This window comes from Hyalella azteca, unplaced genomic scaffold (genome assembly GCF_000764305.2).
Source record: "Hyalella azteca isolate HAZT.00-mixed unplaced genomic scaffold, Hazt_2.0.2 contig17243, whole genome shotgun sequence".
Taxonomy (NCBI): Eukaryota; Metazoa; Arthropoda; class Malacostraca; order Amphipoda; family Hyalellidae; genus Hyalella; species Hyalella azteca.
In genome coordinates this window covers 59,912-77,223 of record NW_025947034.1, presented here as the reverse complement: position 1 = coordinate 77,223, position 17,312 = coordinate 59,912, and the positions used below count along the sequence as shown (strand labels likewise).

Sequence of the window (17,312 nt, the reverse complement as noted above, 5' to 3'; positions counted from 1 at the left end):
GTAAAAACCGCGATTTTTTCGCGCAAAACTCGAAGACTTCAAATAATTACTTTCATTATATTGCCTCCATAACTCGGTCAAATTTTTGGATAGAATGAATTTTTGAAATTGATTTTTTTAACTGACTGGCAATTGGTGTTTCCCTAATTCACATTTACCTTTTAGTTCGAAAATCTGTTCAATGAAGGAATACGTAATTAATTATGCAATGAATGAGCATAAGTGAAAGTAATTAATGAGCATTTAAATTATGTATAGATCTCAAAAATACTTCAGAATTGCAGAATTTGATTTAAAACTGCGGTGCATAATTAAATAAGTAATATTAGAGTGGAATATTTGAACATGTGCATACAACGTATCAGAATGACAGATTAATTTGAATATATAACTTGGATCTTATCATTCTAACTTTCAGATATGGACCAAAGCAAGAGACCAGCAGCCATATGCATACATTGGCTTTATAAACTTCTTTACTTCGAAAGCACATGAATGATCATAATATGAAATGTATTTTGAGGTATTGCATTTATCATTATAAAAGTCATAAAAAACATCAGTTAGTTTTGACAACAGCTCGAAATGCTAGAAGCACTGAACACAGATCACAAGCGAATATTAAATTCCTCGCTTCTGAATGGCTATTTAGCGACATAGTTCTGATAATGACATTTATGAAAAGTCTTGCCTATGCCAGAGTATGCATGTGTTGATAATGCCATAAATCTCTGTTCTCACGCATCTCGAAACTACTTATGCGTATGTACAGGGAATTCAGATTGTACTCGTACCTTCCGATGTATGATAACGGTGTGGAGAAAAGAGTATATAAAATTCAACAAAAATATAAAAAACCAAAATAGTCAAAATTTTGTCACTTAAGGATACAGAACTTGTCTCTGTTAACGAGATATCTCTGTCTAGATACTCCATTCATTGTTATGTATCGGAACTTTTCATAGAGCTTTTCATTTTATGGGTGGCATTTTTTCCGTACGAGAAATGATCAACTTTGAGCAATACATCGAGAAATAACAATTGCGACAACGCATCATCAGACGTAGGAATTATTTAGAACGAAAAGAATGTAACCCATGGTGATTAGGTCAAATTTGGTTTATAAATTTCCTAAAACAAGCCTTGGTTTTTAACAGGGATCCAAATAAGTGTGAGTTTTTCACCTGACACATGTGGATGCACAGGAATGTCCGGCACCGCGATTAGAAAGCAGTAGCGCGTTGAAATAGAGTTCTAAGCTGAGATCATTCATATATTGTATCAAAATGTGTTTTATATAATAGTTATTTACATAATGCGTAAAACAGTGACCATATACACTATTCACAATTTTAATTATGAAATCTCTTAAAATCAACTGAAATCATCTCTTTTCTTGGATGGCACCCTCTTTACGCAAGAGTGCAGGGATAACGTGACAACATACCAATAAAATATTTTATCAAATAATGTCATATGAAAATTGTTCATCCTCACTCGAGGGATCAGCCATCGAAATCTTCATGAGAAATTTGTTTTGAAGTAAACACATGTTATATAGATGAATACCAATAAAAATTCCTTTTTTCAAATCTTAGCGGTGATGGGCCAGGGCAATGAATGAGCAACTATATATCTTTGATATGCTGCCTAATTAATGCAACCCTGATTAAGTCGCTGATCAAACTCAATGTATTTCAGATATTGAAAATCGTGAGAAAATTAGAAAAAATTTCCAATCTGATAAAACTTGGAAAAATTCTAGTGGCAATGTCTATAAGGACATAAAAAACTGTTGTTTTGTAAACTTATGGCTTCATGCTTGAATTTCACGAGAATGAAAAGAAACCAATGTTGCTAAATTTTTATATTTTAATTAGTTTAACAATGTTAAGGAGAAAATATCTGATCCAAGAGACAAGTTGAATTATTAAATGGTTATCAGTAAAACGTATGGTATAAGTGGCAAAACAAGAAGTGTGTAATTATAAAGAGGAGGAGAGGGAAAAATTATTTCAACAGAATGCCAGCTTGTCTGGATTCGCATTCAGGCTTTCAGCAAAGTTGATAAGCCCAGCTTTGGACCACCAATTTGAACAACACTCAGCCTTGAATTGAACGCCTAGCGTCGTTCCGTAATTCAGCCAATCAGCCGCGGTAAGAGCCTGCACGCCTAACCAGTCCTCACCACATCATTTTATTTCGAATATTATGTGCTTTACAACGCCAAATATAGTAGCGAATACCTTAGAGCGCAGTGACTGTCCATCACTAAACGTGATGTACTCTAAACTACATTCATCTTACTGATCACGCTTAACCATGTCTAATAGCAACAACTTAAGACACTTTTCGTCTAGGCGACGGCAGTACATAAACGCCGTATGTGTGAAAGGCAGTAAAGTTCTAACATGACCAGAAGCCAGTCATGTCCTGGGTACGTAATTGGAACACGTGGGAAACTATTTCATGATTCGTACCATGGATTAGTTGAAGAAGCCCTGCCACTTTTTAAACGCCATCAGTTAAACTTGAGCAGAAATAATGGATTGTAAGTGCAAACATCATCAGGCATAGGAATTGTGCAATATTACATTGCAGCCTCTTTTAAATAATTTAAGCATCGGACTGAGCTCTTCACAGTGCAGGAGGTATGTACAGACTGACTGCATTTGTGAACAGTAGCAGTGTACAATATTGTATGATCTGCGATGTACATGTACCAGATTTGCCGAACAGTTTAGACCGTCGTTGAGCGAGTGCTGTCAACGTAGTTACGGCAACAGCCCATTGTGGTGAGCCGGTGGCTGCTGACATATTATTCACACACTCACGAAAATACAATCTCATCTTATGAGCACAAGTGGACGATATTTGGGCGTAACCACAAATTGCACAACATACGCTCCACAAACGGCTCCAAGTTACCTACCAGCCCTAAAATCTGACCAAAATTTTTCATTGGGATGATTTCTGATTGATAGAGAAATTTCACGGGAGTTATTGATAACTTTTCTTCGATTTAATTTCAGGCAGATGTTTAGGAAAGGTTTTTAGATTTGACGACAAGTGATATGAAGGTTTTTCATATTTGTTATGAAGCTTTCTCATTTTTAGCGGCTCAAATTTGTGAACGAACGCAGTTGCCTCGCCATGCTTCAAAGCTAAAAGTCAATGTCTCGCCTAGTGTTTTCTTTATTTTGACGTATTTGTAATTTACAAGGCAGGAAGTGGCAAGTTAATCAGCTATGACTAATGAAATTGCGATTTTACTGTACCCTGTCCCTTCCTACATTGAGGATCTGCAATGGAAATCGAGACTTTTTAAAACGACGGGTATTGTAGTATAAAAGATGCATACAAATTTTGTAAGCATTTTTGTTCCACGTGTCGAATGCGACTTAACGCAAAACTCGACTTGGCAAGAGCTCCGACAGCTACTGTCGTGCATTGCACTAGAATCAACAACACAGTGAAGCTACATCAAAAATTATGAAACATATTTTTCGCCTGGCCAACATCAATCAATTAAATCTCCCCTAGCGATCAATTTATCCAATGCCGTACAAATAACAGCTGGTTCTTAGAAACAATTGGAGTCATTGATGTGTTTTCAATGCCGTAGATAAGTGAAGATGCTTGATTGGAAGCTCGTATTTTGCTTTGTTGTGTTGTTGTGAGTCATCACCTCACGCAAGAAAACATATGATTCGTCATAAAAACATAGCCCGATCGTAGAGCCATTTTGATTTCGAGAACGAGATATTGTAAGAGTTCAAAAGATAATAATTTAGATAAGGATTAAATCAGCTGGAGCATAACTACGAAATTATTTCAATTGCAAAAGTAAAAATACCTTGGCTTAGCTGTAGCCACTCACTTTCGGAAGACAAAGCGGTGCCGTGGAATATGTTCCTTTTAAGTTGCTTGCATTACTTGCCTCTCCTAATTCCGTGTTCTGGGTCAAGTGTTACGGACTGAAGTCAATCAATAGAGTCTACGGACTTTGCAACCAGTAATTGAGTAAATCCGCGGGGAACCATCAATAATTGCATAATATTATTCAATGAATTTAATGAATAGTCTTAGCAAAGAACTTGGGCAAAGAATACTTCTCACTAAATATTAAGAATGCGCAAACTAAATTTTCTGTTTAAATACTTCTATGCGCACGTGAATATGAGAGTACTTTCGAAGCTACAAGCAACTATGAAGATTGAAAAGAAGTAATAATTTTAAGGAAAAGTTAATATTTTAGTTAATTTTTCCACAAGTACGCATAAATAACATTGTTCGCTTTGAGAATATGTAGAGATTTGCAAAAATAGTGAATTTCCTTCTAATTATAAATTCATTAAACGTCAATAAAAATGATATTTTAATTTTTTCCGTGATGACCAATAAAATGCTCTTTATTAAAAAAGCTCCAACCGCTCGATTCTTCACTAGATAGTGCAAAATAAAGGCATATTACAACATTATAATACCAAAGAAAGATACTATAACGCGCCATCAAGCATGGCATGCCGAGCGCCAAGTTTCACTGCTTGTTCGAGTTTCATTGATTAATTTTATATATTAATATTTTTGAAAAGGTTGGTTACATAGCACATGTGCTAATCCGCGCTCTTTTATCCAGCCATTGTTTCACTGGTCTGATCTTAACGCTGCAGTGTACCTCCATCAGGTGAGTTGTACTGGGGCCATACTTTCAAAACTCGCTGAGTGAACGTAAGTACTTAGGCTCTATTTTCTTCTCTATGACTGGTGGATTTTGCTTGAAAGGCCGTCAATGATTGGCTGATGAACTTACGATCTCTTAACTGTTTTTAAAAGAGTGGCTTGAAAGGCCGTCAATGATTGGCTGATGAACTTACGATCTCTTAACTTTTTTTGAAAGTATGGGCCCAGGTCTCTAACTACATCAACCCAGTGATCGGGGAACAAATTACTCGCGTCGACCACAATGTAATGAATTTTCAGCACACGTAAAATATTTTCGTTATCATGCTCCCATCCTAATTTTGGCGACCAAATTACCAGAGCAAATGAAGCCAGTTAAATTGTTCAGAGTGTGACAGCTCTGTATTTTATGCTGAGTGTATTCTACTAGTGAACTAAAAACTGTAATTCATGGCAAGTTTCTTATTTCGTGAGAACTTATTTTCAGCTCTCCTAGCTTATACAATAAATTACAATTAAGTTGGGATTGTAAAAGTTTCAACGGAAATAATCTAAGGAGCACAAATTAAATAATTTTCTTGGCGTTTTTCCACCATTTGATGCCGGCACCTCCTGAAGTGGGGAAGTTTTAATGAGATATTGATTCCGGTCCTGAAAAGATTTGGGCTAGAGTGCCCTGCGGAGTGCAGCTACCGCTGGTCAGCGCTCATTAGCGAGGCGAGTGGGGCGCTGTTAAGACGCTGGCCTCTCGTCATCACTCTGGCGTCAACCAAACTTGGTGCACGAGTCCAAGACTTGGACTCAAACCCCATAGCTTACAAAAACTCGCTTCATGCACCGGAGAATGAGTTAAAGAAAATCAGCGTGAGTTGAAAATTTCTTTTTCCAAAATAATTTGTGAATTTATAGTTAGTTATCTTGAATATTATAGGCATATAGAATAAATTCAGATGCAGTAAATAACTACGATTTAACCCCGATCTTAGGCTTCGAGACTTTTCTTAAAATAAAAAATAAAAATACATAAATAACTAATACAAACTAAACAAATGAACACATTCATAAGCATGAAATCGAAGTATTCACAAAAACTATTCCACAATTTTTATCAACAAATTGATATCGCATCTTAGCCGAACACATACCTCCGTTCTGGCATTCCACGCAACAATAATCATCGAACCTTAGCATTCCGCACATCTCTTCTGGTGAACTCTACAATAAAACTACATACAATATTTAGAATAATAAACCATTTTTTAGCGAATATTACCGGATCACATTGCATTAAGAAGACAAACGACTTCTATCCCAAACAACGTGCACATAACTACGACTATTGAAAACTGATGACTAATTTCATTACATCAACTCCAATGGAATTTTAGATTACAGATGAATTTCGGTGTCGGAAAGGCTGTCGCTTAATTGCCATTGATTGTTAAAAAACGTGCACAATAAAATATTTGCTGCCTACTACCTTTCATGTCAAAGTCACTGATGAACGTTGCGCTTTTTTACCTATTGACGTATCGAGCGCGTGTTTGCAATAAGCGAAGCCTCGGCAATTACTGAGATTGGCGTCCCGGTAATGGATTACATTTGCATAGCACGACATATTCTCTACAGCCTCGCCACTCTAGACCGTCGCGGCGCAGCGCCGGTGATTGCGAGCGCACCGAGTGCTGCAATCTTGCTTGAAGAGATTGAACGTTGCATGAAAGAATTATCAGGGATGACGATGCACAATAGTTTCAAACAATTTTAGTAGTCCTTAAAAGAAGAGTCCTAATTAATTGAAGCAATTAAAAAATATAATTTACTTGCATGTTTCTGTTTAAAGTTGATATTAGTCTGTATGAAAGAGTCAAATGAAGTCATTCAGACTACTATAAGTCAAATGAAATTCAATAATGGAGGTTGAGATATCATGTTCCGTAGAATATTTGATTCTACACTACATAACATGTAGAATTAAACTAATGGTACAGTGAATCCTGTTACTTCGTGATGTAATGACAGCTGTAGCAAAAAAACATTCCCAATTGAAATAACGTCAGACAGTAAAAATGTAACGCATGTGCTTAACTACCAATAATGAAGATAAACTGGATGAATGGACAAGAACGAACGGGGCAGTTTTTGAATTGACAGTTTCATTCATTATTAAAATCAAATTTAGGAAAGGTTACTACTTTCAATGAAATAAGCTTCAATTCTGAACAATAGTTAACAGTCTAGTTCGTGCTCTTTCCATCCTTTCAATCAATCATCAAAAGTTATTCTCCTTGCTATTTCCAGGATACCAAACAATAATGAAAGGATGTCAGTTCAGTTCTTAGTGTTGCTAGCCTCGCAAACTATACTAAATACACGAGATACTACAGGATAAAAAAACGAGGTACTACAGGATAAGAAACTATTAAGTCTGCTGCAGCCATAAAATCTTTTCGATTTGCTTAAAAAAACTACTTAACTGAACTACATCGACATTATTTGAATTAAAACGTCCTGCGTCTGATAAGTATTAATCGTTTATTAATTTAAAATTACTTTCCGATGAGCTGAAGCTGACACTCCTGTCATTACCGAACGACCCGCCGCTTACAACTAATGACCCGACATTAATTATACCTCCTATGCAGAGGTAAAAACTATGAAGCAAGAATTAGATATTTCTTTGCCATATATTCTATGTCTATTTTTCAACTCGATCTTAACACGATCAAGTGAACAAACGTTGAGGTTTAATAACTGGTGCCACGGGATTGCATCATTCATGTAATTAATCAATTCGGTATTATGTTCATACCAAGTAGAAGAGCTAAGCTAAATTGAATTCAATTATCGGCCGTCATAGCGTACACGAATTTGAATCTGAGGTCTGAGGCTGAGAGCTGGGAACACCGACGCCGACACGTTGCGATGGAAACGCCGCTCAGGTCGATGCGCCGCGTGGCATCTGAACTAAGTTAGCGCCGCTGAGTCAGAGTCATCGTGTCAGCGCGACCGAGTTAACGTCACCGAGTCAGCATCATCGAGTCAGCGTCATCGAGTCAGCGTCACCGAGTCAGAGTCACCGTGCCAGCGCTACCGAGTTAGCGCCGCTGAGTCAGAGTCACCGTGTCAGCGCTACCGAGTTAGCGTCACCGAGTCAGCGTCATCTAGTCAACGCTACCGCGTCGGCATCACCGAGTTAGCGTCATCTAGTCAGCGCTACCTCGTCAGCGTCACCGAGTCCATGTCATCGAGCCAGCGTTACCGCTTTAGTGTCACCAAGTCAGCGCTAGCGCTTCAGTGCTGCCGAGTCAGCGCCACTGATTCAGAGCGTATAATTCGATGCGGTCGAATCATCCCAGTCGAGTCGGTGCAGTTGTATTCCCACTGCAGCGCCGGTATTGTGCCATAACACGACCGCCTGATTGTCCGTCATGCATGCCACTATATGGCCGCCTGTTCATCCGCCAGTCGTGCCATTGTGTGGCCGCCTGATTGTCCGTAATGCGTGCCATTGTATGACTGCATGATTGTCCGTCATGCGTGCCATTGTATGACTGCATGATTGTCCGTCATGCGTGCCATTGTATGATTTCTTGATTGTAAATCATACATGCGTGTCGCGAGGATGTCTCCAGGCTGTGGGATCACACAAGCTCATGACGCCGAGACCGAGGCTGACGTTCCCATCCCAGAGTTCTCGTGCAAACCAAGCTGTAGAAATGATAATTGCTGAAAATTTAAACTGCCGCTCAATAGTGGGTGTCGGAAAATGAAGCACTCTTTCTTCGCTTCATAAGAAGCAAAGACATTAAAATTGATGAATATTGTTAATCCAAAATATAGGTAAGGGAATTTGTGCACGTTCTCTCGAGATGACATATATCGAAAAACTATTTCAATGAAAATGATTTGTCGCATCGGGACTAATAATAATTCTTGACAATAAATTAATAACTGAAAGAATAGAAGGATAAAATTAAATTGATAAAATTCACTATACTAGAATTATCAAAGAATGACTTTGGTAATAATATAATACCGGAACTCTTGTTAATGAAGGGAAGTCCTGCTATGCGGTGAGCTGCAGAATTTGGGAGCGGCAGGGGCGAGCTCTAGCTTCCCCGCCCTCCAGGGAACACTCAAACTAAAGCTGTAGACCTCTACCAAATCCTGTCTGTAAACCGAATATGTTAGACCAATAGTGACGAGCCTAAACTTTGTTCATGTGAGGCCTGAGAAGTGACGAGCCTTAACACTGTTAATTCGGGGCCTGGATAGTGATGAGCTTAACCCTGTTAATGCAACGCCTTTGCTTTGTGAGGAGCTTGCGAGTTAATGAGATGCCTGCCTACTTACATCTCAGACGTCTAATTTTTCAAGTGTTGCCTTGCGCCACGTGAGGATCTTAATTCATATGTGAGCAGTGAACGATAAAGTCCTCATTAAAATATATAACGGTAAAATGTGGCTGCTCGGAAAACGGGATGCATTTTCTGAAATGTTTTAGAACAAAAAAATGTTTTAGTTGTAATATAGCATCTCCCAGAATTCGACATTTACGATGCCATTAACGTTAGTGAACGGAAGTCTTTATTATAATTCCTCTAGAACTTCTTGAGTTCTATTGAGGATAGATATTTATTACAAATGTTGACCCTGCATTTCACGAACTAAAACCAATTTTTCTCGAGCAAAAATGACTATCTATAAGGCGAAGGCTTCAAAATCGACATTAGCGTGCTGCAATTAAATTCCGGTGCGTATGACATTTGCTTACACAGTCATCACATTATAAAGCATGTATGTACTTCTCCTACATCGCGCATGGTCATAACAATGTTTCTGTGATCGGTAGACGCGAAGCCAGGAGATGCAGTAAGCTCTTCTTATTTGACAAGCCTCTTCTAGAAGCCTTCTAATGCATTATCTTACAACACTTCGGCACAATTATCATTTTATTATTAGATGGCAGGATTTACTTGTTTACACACGTAAACAAGTACCGTCATCTCAAGAAAAGTTCTACACCCTGATAATATAAATCAACGAATTCTTTGGTCATCAATTATTCTTTTGCAGACAAAAACTACGAACATAAATGTCTTCCTTAGATCATCAAAGCGTTATATTAACAATCGTGGAGTCAGCGTTGCAGATTAAACCCTTTGGCTTTTCGCAGATTCTGAACACCGCAGAATTTACACAGCTTCTCGCGGTCTCGTACCCACAACTCACTGCTTCATTTCTGGTGCTTTGAAGTTCAACCACTAGGCCATCTTGCCTTAATTCACGGGGTTCATAACCTAAATTTTAAATACCAAATTTAGGTAAAAAATATCTCGTAAGGTATTGTCTATAAATTCTTACATGATATTGCATATGAATATAATTTTAGTCCTTCTAGTCATTAGTCTTTCTATATTAAATTACAGCCCAATGAGTATTTTGACACATGTGTCATCTTGTCATGGCTATAATTTTAATAGCCATCACCCAAGCAGGAACAACTGGATACGAGACGTCGTCGAACTTTGTTTGCTATCTTTATTTTTTTGTAAAGTACGGAATGAGGCTCTCCACATCATGTGGCCTAAGCCCATCATGTGGCCTATGTCCATCATTTGGCCTATGTCCATCATTTGGCCTATGCCATCATGTGACCTATGCCCATCATGTGGCCTATGTCCATCATTTGGCCTATGCCATCATGTGGCCTATGCCCATCATGTGGCCTATGTCCATCATTTGGCCTATGCCATCATGTGGCCTTTGCCCATCATGTGGCCTTTGTCCATCATGTGACCTATGTCCATCATGTGGCCTATGCCCATCGTGTGGCCTATGGCCTATGTCCATCATGTGGCCTATGTCCATCATGTGGCCTTTGCCCATCATATGATCTATGCCCATCATGTGATCTATGCCTATCATGTAGCTCATCAGCCGCATGACGGTTGAGAGGCTGACACTGTAGGCTTAAAAAACACTGCAGGCTTAAATACAAATACTATAATGCATTTGCCGAAGAAGCCCACGATGAGTGCAACTAAAACGACGCCGAATACTTCACAGAAGGCAATATTTGTGTGTCTGCGTCAGAAATTTAGAGCTATTAAGCTCTAAATTTCTATCAATGTTTAAAATTTCATAAAATCAATGCTTTGTTGTGCATTGATTTTATGCGCAAATTAGTTTAAGGGGAGTTTTTTACATATTTAATGAGGAGTGACGGGCTGACTTTGGATGCAGCATTCAGACTGTTCTATCAGCTACGAGGATCGTAGTCTTGTTGGCGCCGCGCGGGTCAGAAGTGAGGCCAGAGAAGAACAATTTATTCGTGATATCAATCATGATTAGGATGAACAGTCTTTGTTTATGAAAGAAATGCTAGAATTTTTGTCTAATTGAGCATCATCACGCGGCGGCATGACCATCATCCACAGCACATGGCCAACATCATACGGCAGCATGACTATCATCACACGGCCTGCTTGGCGCCATCATTAAACGGTATCATGCCCATCATCATACGGCAGCATGACTATCATCGCACGGCAGCATGACTATCATCATACGGCAGCATTGCCATCATCACATAGCAGCAGGACCAGCATCACAATCTTTCACTCTCATCGAGATTCCCAAACTCGGGAGAAAGTGAAAGCTGTTCGTGCTCTAGTGGGCGTGGCGGCCGCTCGCTTCACGATACAGCGTTTTTTCACGAGACAGCGCTCTTCGGGACACATGTGGCCTTTATTCATGACACATGTGGCCTTTATTCATGACACATGTAGCCTATTATTTTAATTGCGCCTCGGGCCGGCGTTCACAAGATAGTGCTCGCTTCGCGAGACAGTGCTCGCTGTTCGAGACCTCGCTCGCTTCACGAGACCGCGCTTTCTTCACGAGACCTTGCTCGCTTCACGAGACCGCGCTTGCTTCTCTTCTCGAGACAGCGCTTTCTTCACGAGACAACGCTTTCTTTACGAGACAGCGCTTTCTTCATGAGACAGCGCTTTCTTCACGAGACAGCGCTTTCTTTTCGATACAACGCTTTCTTCACGAGACAGCGCTTTCTTCGCGAGACAGCGCTTTCTTCGCGAGACAGCGTTTTTTTCACGAGACAGCGCTTTCTTCACGAGACAGTGCTTTCTTCACGAGACACCGTTTTCTTTCACGAGGCAGCGCTTTCTTCACGAGACAGCGCTTTCTTCACGAGACAGCGCTTTCTTCACGAGACAGCGCTTTCTTCACGAGACAGCAGTCTTAGGTATCGACAGAAGATTATCTTCAGTCCGTCTGCCTCATGTTTTATTCCTAGTGGCACCGTCTCAAGAAATTCGCAGCCAGATGTTACAGTTGGCTGACCCATAAATCGATAAATATTAATTTATGCTAAGTCTTGACGACGCAATGTTAAAAAACAGTGAATCGTCAGTCGACGACTTTGTCTTGATATTATTACTACGTAGAAAATAATAAAAAAATGATTTATGATATCAATAGTAGAAGGTGTGACTCTCGTTATGCCGAGTAATACCACTCATCTTTTATACGGGTTCGTCATTGGAGACTCATTCGATCTAGGCAGTCATAAGAGGATTAAGTTTCGTAGACCAGCTATCGCGTCATCTTCGTTACATTTTATTCATAGAGGCGTGAATAAACTAAGCACGATACAGCGCTGATTGCTTGTTTTACGCTTCTATACGCCTAAAACCGTCCTTCATATTTAACAGAGAAGCACAGCGGAAATGAATTCATGAGTAGTATTCGCTGTGTACACGATTCAACCAAGAACTCGTATTATGAATTGGGTCTCATTTAATTCCATTAATTGAATTAGGCATTAAAAAAGTCTTCCATTGAAATCGTGATTCAAATCGGTCGATGTTGCTGCCGAATATAGTATTTTACACGATATACCATAGCAATAATCAATATGGACAGCGCGCACCATTGGCGCATAACCATCAAGTTGTGGGGAAGTATAGCCACCCGCAGGCAACAAGACATTATAGTTTACCCCTCGATCACGTACGGGCACGATCGAGGCACCATCTACCCCCAGTGATTTTACCAAATGTTTGGATGCCTGAAATGATCGAATACCAAACCAAAGTGGCGAACTCAGAAAAGGCATAGATGTGCTTTAAAGCATTCGGGAGCTGAATAGGTGGGAAGCAGAATTATAATTGTATATATTAAATTGTTGACAGTTGGATAAACAAAGTTACTAACAAAATTCATTACCAACATAAGTTCATATAAGTGTCCAGATGACTTCAAATTCCAGTATAAACTGACACCGAATCCAGAAGCAGCTGAGATACAATCCAGTTCCAACATTTATCAAATTTAGTGATAGCAGACTCTTTAATTCAGTTTCAACTGAATTAAAATTTTTGCCTATCAAATTTAGTGGTAGCAGAGTTCTAAATTAAATTCCAGCTTAGTTTAAATTCTTTGCCGCTTTGCTTGAAATTTATTTACAGCTGAAATGTAATTCAGTGCCAGCTGTGTGGTGGCACAGCGACAGCTGGAAGGGTTTGGTGATGCAGGCCGAGAATTTCCCGGCACTGAGCAGCTGCAGTCCTCAGGTGGACCGCCATCGACCGCTGCGCTCGATCAGCTGACAGAGTTGGCCATCTGCCAACTCCCGGCGATGGTGGACAACCCTTGTGCCATCCACACATCTGGCACAATAGGGCAACCCTTGTGCCATCCATACATCTGGCGCAATAGGGCAACCCTTGTGCCATCCACACATCTGGCGCAATAGAGCAACCCTTGTACCATCCACACATCTGTGCATCCCTTGTGCCATCCACACATCTGGCGCAATAGAGCAACCCTTGTGCCATCCACACATCTGGCGCAATATAGGATAACTCCTGCAGCATCCAAATATCTGGTACATTAGGAAAATTCTTGTACTGGTACAGTATTTGATGTACACGGAGGATAGCAATCGTCCCAACAATATTCTGGCAAATATGGAGGAGTGTTCTGTGTCACATTCAATCACCCGATTCAAAGGTGCTAAATTGTGCTACGTACACTTCGAAATTGTGCTATAGATTTAATTGAGGTTCTTCAATCATCGTCTGAAGCACGAATTGTACGAACTTTGAAGACAGCATGTGTGAAGGTCGAAAAGAAAACTCGACCTCGAGTTTCCTCCTCCTGGCCATACTATGTTAAAAAAGATTCACTGAGCATTTTATAAATAAAAGATTGTGTGGGTCTCTGCCATGGGTTTGTGTATGTATGAATCTCTGCCGTGGGTTTGTGGAACAATTTGGGCGCAGAACAAACACTCGCACGCATGCAAATTTGGCTGCGCAAACCCAAGAAATTCACACAATTTCGAGGCCAGAAAAGACGAGGCATCGGCCGACAGCTTTCATGGGCAGCAAATTATGGCGCCCCGGGCTAGCGTGTACACGTAAACACCCACAACAAATAGGATTAAATCTGAAATTGAGGCAGAAAAATTTACGAGCTTGTGCTCGTAAATTTGTAAATTGTGATTCATCTTATGAGATGATGATCGTTGAGAATTGTGCCCATAAATATTTATAATAACCATCATTAATTCAGACGTCCAATCTGAATAACAGCCTCACATGGATGTGATGATTCCGAGAGTCGCTTGCATCAGTCAAGGGCCAAGAATTTCAACCAATAAATCAAAATTTCAATAAACAAGACAAAGATGTTTTATGCCGTGTTCAATGAACAAGACAGAAAGACGCTTCAATGAGGACGACATTATACTCGTATGTTCTCCGGTATCTTATTGTACGCTTTGCCTCTAGGACCTCTTTGCCGTCACCCTGTTATAAATTATTGTGTTCTATGTGGGACTGTAATGGTCTTCTGAAAATTCTGGTGCCCTTTTGTGCATAGCAATGTCCTGCTGTATATTGAGGTGTCATGATGCCATGCTGTTCGCAGTATTACTCCGCTGCATGGCTTCCTGAAATGCATAGTAAAAAGCATGGGCGCGACCACACAAATGGCATGCCCTCTATTTGCGTGAAGGAAAACATATGCTTTTTGAAAGCTGAGCGAACTCATATTCACAAATTATTCAATTTTATTCACTAAGAATGACTAATAAATGAACGTTCGCAATTAAAGTAAATAAATCACACAAATGGGAAACATTGAAATAAAATAATTATCAATTTGTTTCTAAATGGAACAATCATGTTCTCGTTCGGGTGGTTGAGAATAATTTTACGTGAAGCTTGCTACAATGGATGATGCACATGTGCTCCTGAGCAGTTAAGTAAATCACGGCATATCTCTAGTGAAGCTAACAGCAACAGTCACAGTATTTTCAGCAACAGTTATTGTAGCTCCAGTGTCAGATGCTTTAGGTCAATCCCCAGATCCTTTTAGCTCCATTACCAGCTGTTGTAGCTGCAGACCCAGCTGTTGTAGCTGCAGACCCAGCTGTTGTAGCTACAGACCCAGCTGTTGAAGCTGCAGACCCAGCTGTTGCAGTTGCAGACACAGCTGTTGTAGCTGCAGGACCAGCTGCTATAGCTGCAGACCCAGCTGTTGTAGCTTCATCACAATCTGTTGTACCTTCATAACCAGCTGTTGTAGCTTCATCACCGGTGGCTGTAGCTCTCACATGAGTAACTGTAGCTCGTACCTCAACAGCTACACCCCCGTACCAGCTGTCATGGCTTCATTTCAGATATTCTCGCTCCATCGCCAGCTTTTGTGGCTACGACGCCTGCTGCTTCAGCTTCCATGTCACCAACTGTAGCCCGAGCAGGAGCTACTGTAGCTACAGCAACAGCTGCTGTGTCGGCAAGCTAAGAGCCAGGCTTGGTAATCTATTAGCGTCACTCTGACACTCATTGATGCGTCTACTTAGAACCGTGGCTGTGTCAGGCGCCGTCGAGACACATCCATGACACAGCCATGACACAGCCATGACACAGCCATGACACAGCCATGACACAGCCATGACACAGTCATGACACAGCCATGACACAGCCATGACACAGCCATGACACAGCCATGACACAGCCATGACACAGCCATAACACAGCCATGACACAGCCATGACACAGCCATGACACAGCCATGACACAGCCATGACACAGCCATGACACAGCCATAACACAGCCATGACACAGCCATGAACGAGCTGGTGGTCTGTACCATTATTAAAATGTTGGTCTATTCCATGAACGAACATGGTGGTCTTTACTATAAATAAATTGTCATTATCCATGAAAAAAGTAGTGGTCTATTCCATGAACGAACTGGCGGGCTCTTCTTTGATGGAAGTGATCTGCTGCTGCTTTCTGAATAAGTAAGAACACTCAATAGACTCGCGCTTGATATTCATGAATCAGTTACGAGTTCAAATACGTTGTACTTCTCAACAAGTTCTCATGGAACCCTGACCGTGTGTAGAAAAATATACTGTTTATCACATGAGCACCTCCAGAGCAAGGTTTAGCTTAAACGCACCTAATATTGCTATATCAACTGGACCTGACACCCAAATATTAACTCTAGCTCAAACTTGCAACTATAATACAATTCTCAAATATTACCAGCACGTTTGCTGGAAATTCAGATTTCCAGTCAAAAGTTCAAAAAAAAGTTCCAGTCAAAACTGTTACTTCAAACTCAGTTAATGCTATAGAACCGATCATATGAGCTTGAGAATCTAACTCTAGTTTCAGGAATTTGTTTTACTTCGAATATTTTCCAGCATGCATTTCACAGCTAATTTCATTTTATCGTGAACTGCTCCCACACCTAAACTATCACATGATATTTTTTTTCTAATCGGGTGCTGTTTTTAAATTTAATTCAATTATCTATAACGATATGCAACTGGTCTAAATTTTACCATGCCATGTAGTAGTAATCCTCCTCGACCAGAAGAAAACATCTGCAGAGGCAACCGATGGTGATCTAGATTCAATATAGGGAAGGGTCGGCACATTTTAAAGAATACGTTTAAATTAACTAAACGCAGTTAGGGCTCAATGTCCCATATGTGAAAGAATGCTATGAGCATCTGGAACAAGCGTTATGAGAAATGAAGCATTAACAAATTGCTTCAAAGCTCCGTCATACGTCCAGGAGCTTATTCAAAACTTCAACTTCCTGCGGGTAAACTTTAATGCCTTTCGCACTAACAACATTCCCGCCAATAAGTATCAATTAAATTCCTGCACACAAAATAATCTTTTGTCCCTAATTAATCTTCAAGTCACAGTCCTACATATATTCAATTTATAACGTTCATGGAAGAGACCAAAAGTTTATTAATGGTATAGACCACCAGCTAGGCAATGGAGCAGACCATAGTTTGTTCTTGAAAAAGACCACCAGTTTGTTCATGGAATGCATCAACAGTTTATTATTGGTACAGACCACCAGTTTGTTCATGGAAGAGACCAATGGAACAGTTCATTCACGGCACAGACCTGTTAACATTTAGAAGACTGCATGCAAAACAGGCCAACATGGAACTCAGGAACTCACCATCGCGCTTTGTATAAATACGCTTTGTTTGCCCCCAGTTGTTCATTTAACTTACGATAAAATTTCCTTGCTAATTCTGATTTAATTGCGACGAGAAA

At 40.1% G+C, this 17,312-nt stretch overlaps 1 protein-coding gene across 1 annotated transcript in view; it reads right to left on the bottom strand.

The window, feature by feature from the left end:
- Positions 1-17,312, bottom strand: part of LOC108673724 — a 132,144-nt gene that overhangs the window by 114,005 nt on the left and 827 nt on the right. The gene's annotated exons all lie outside the window — the stretch shown is intronic.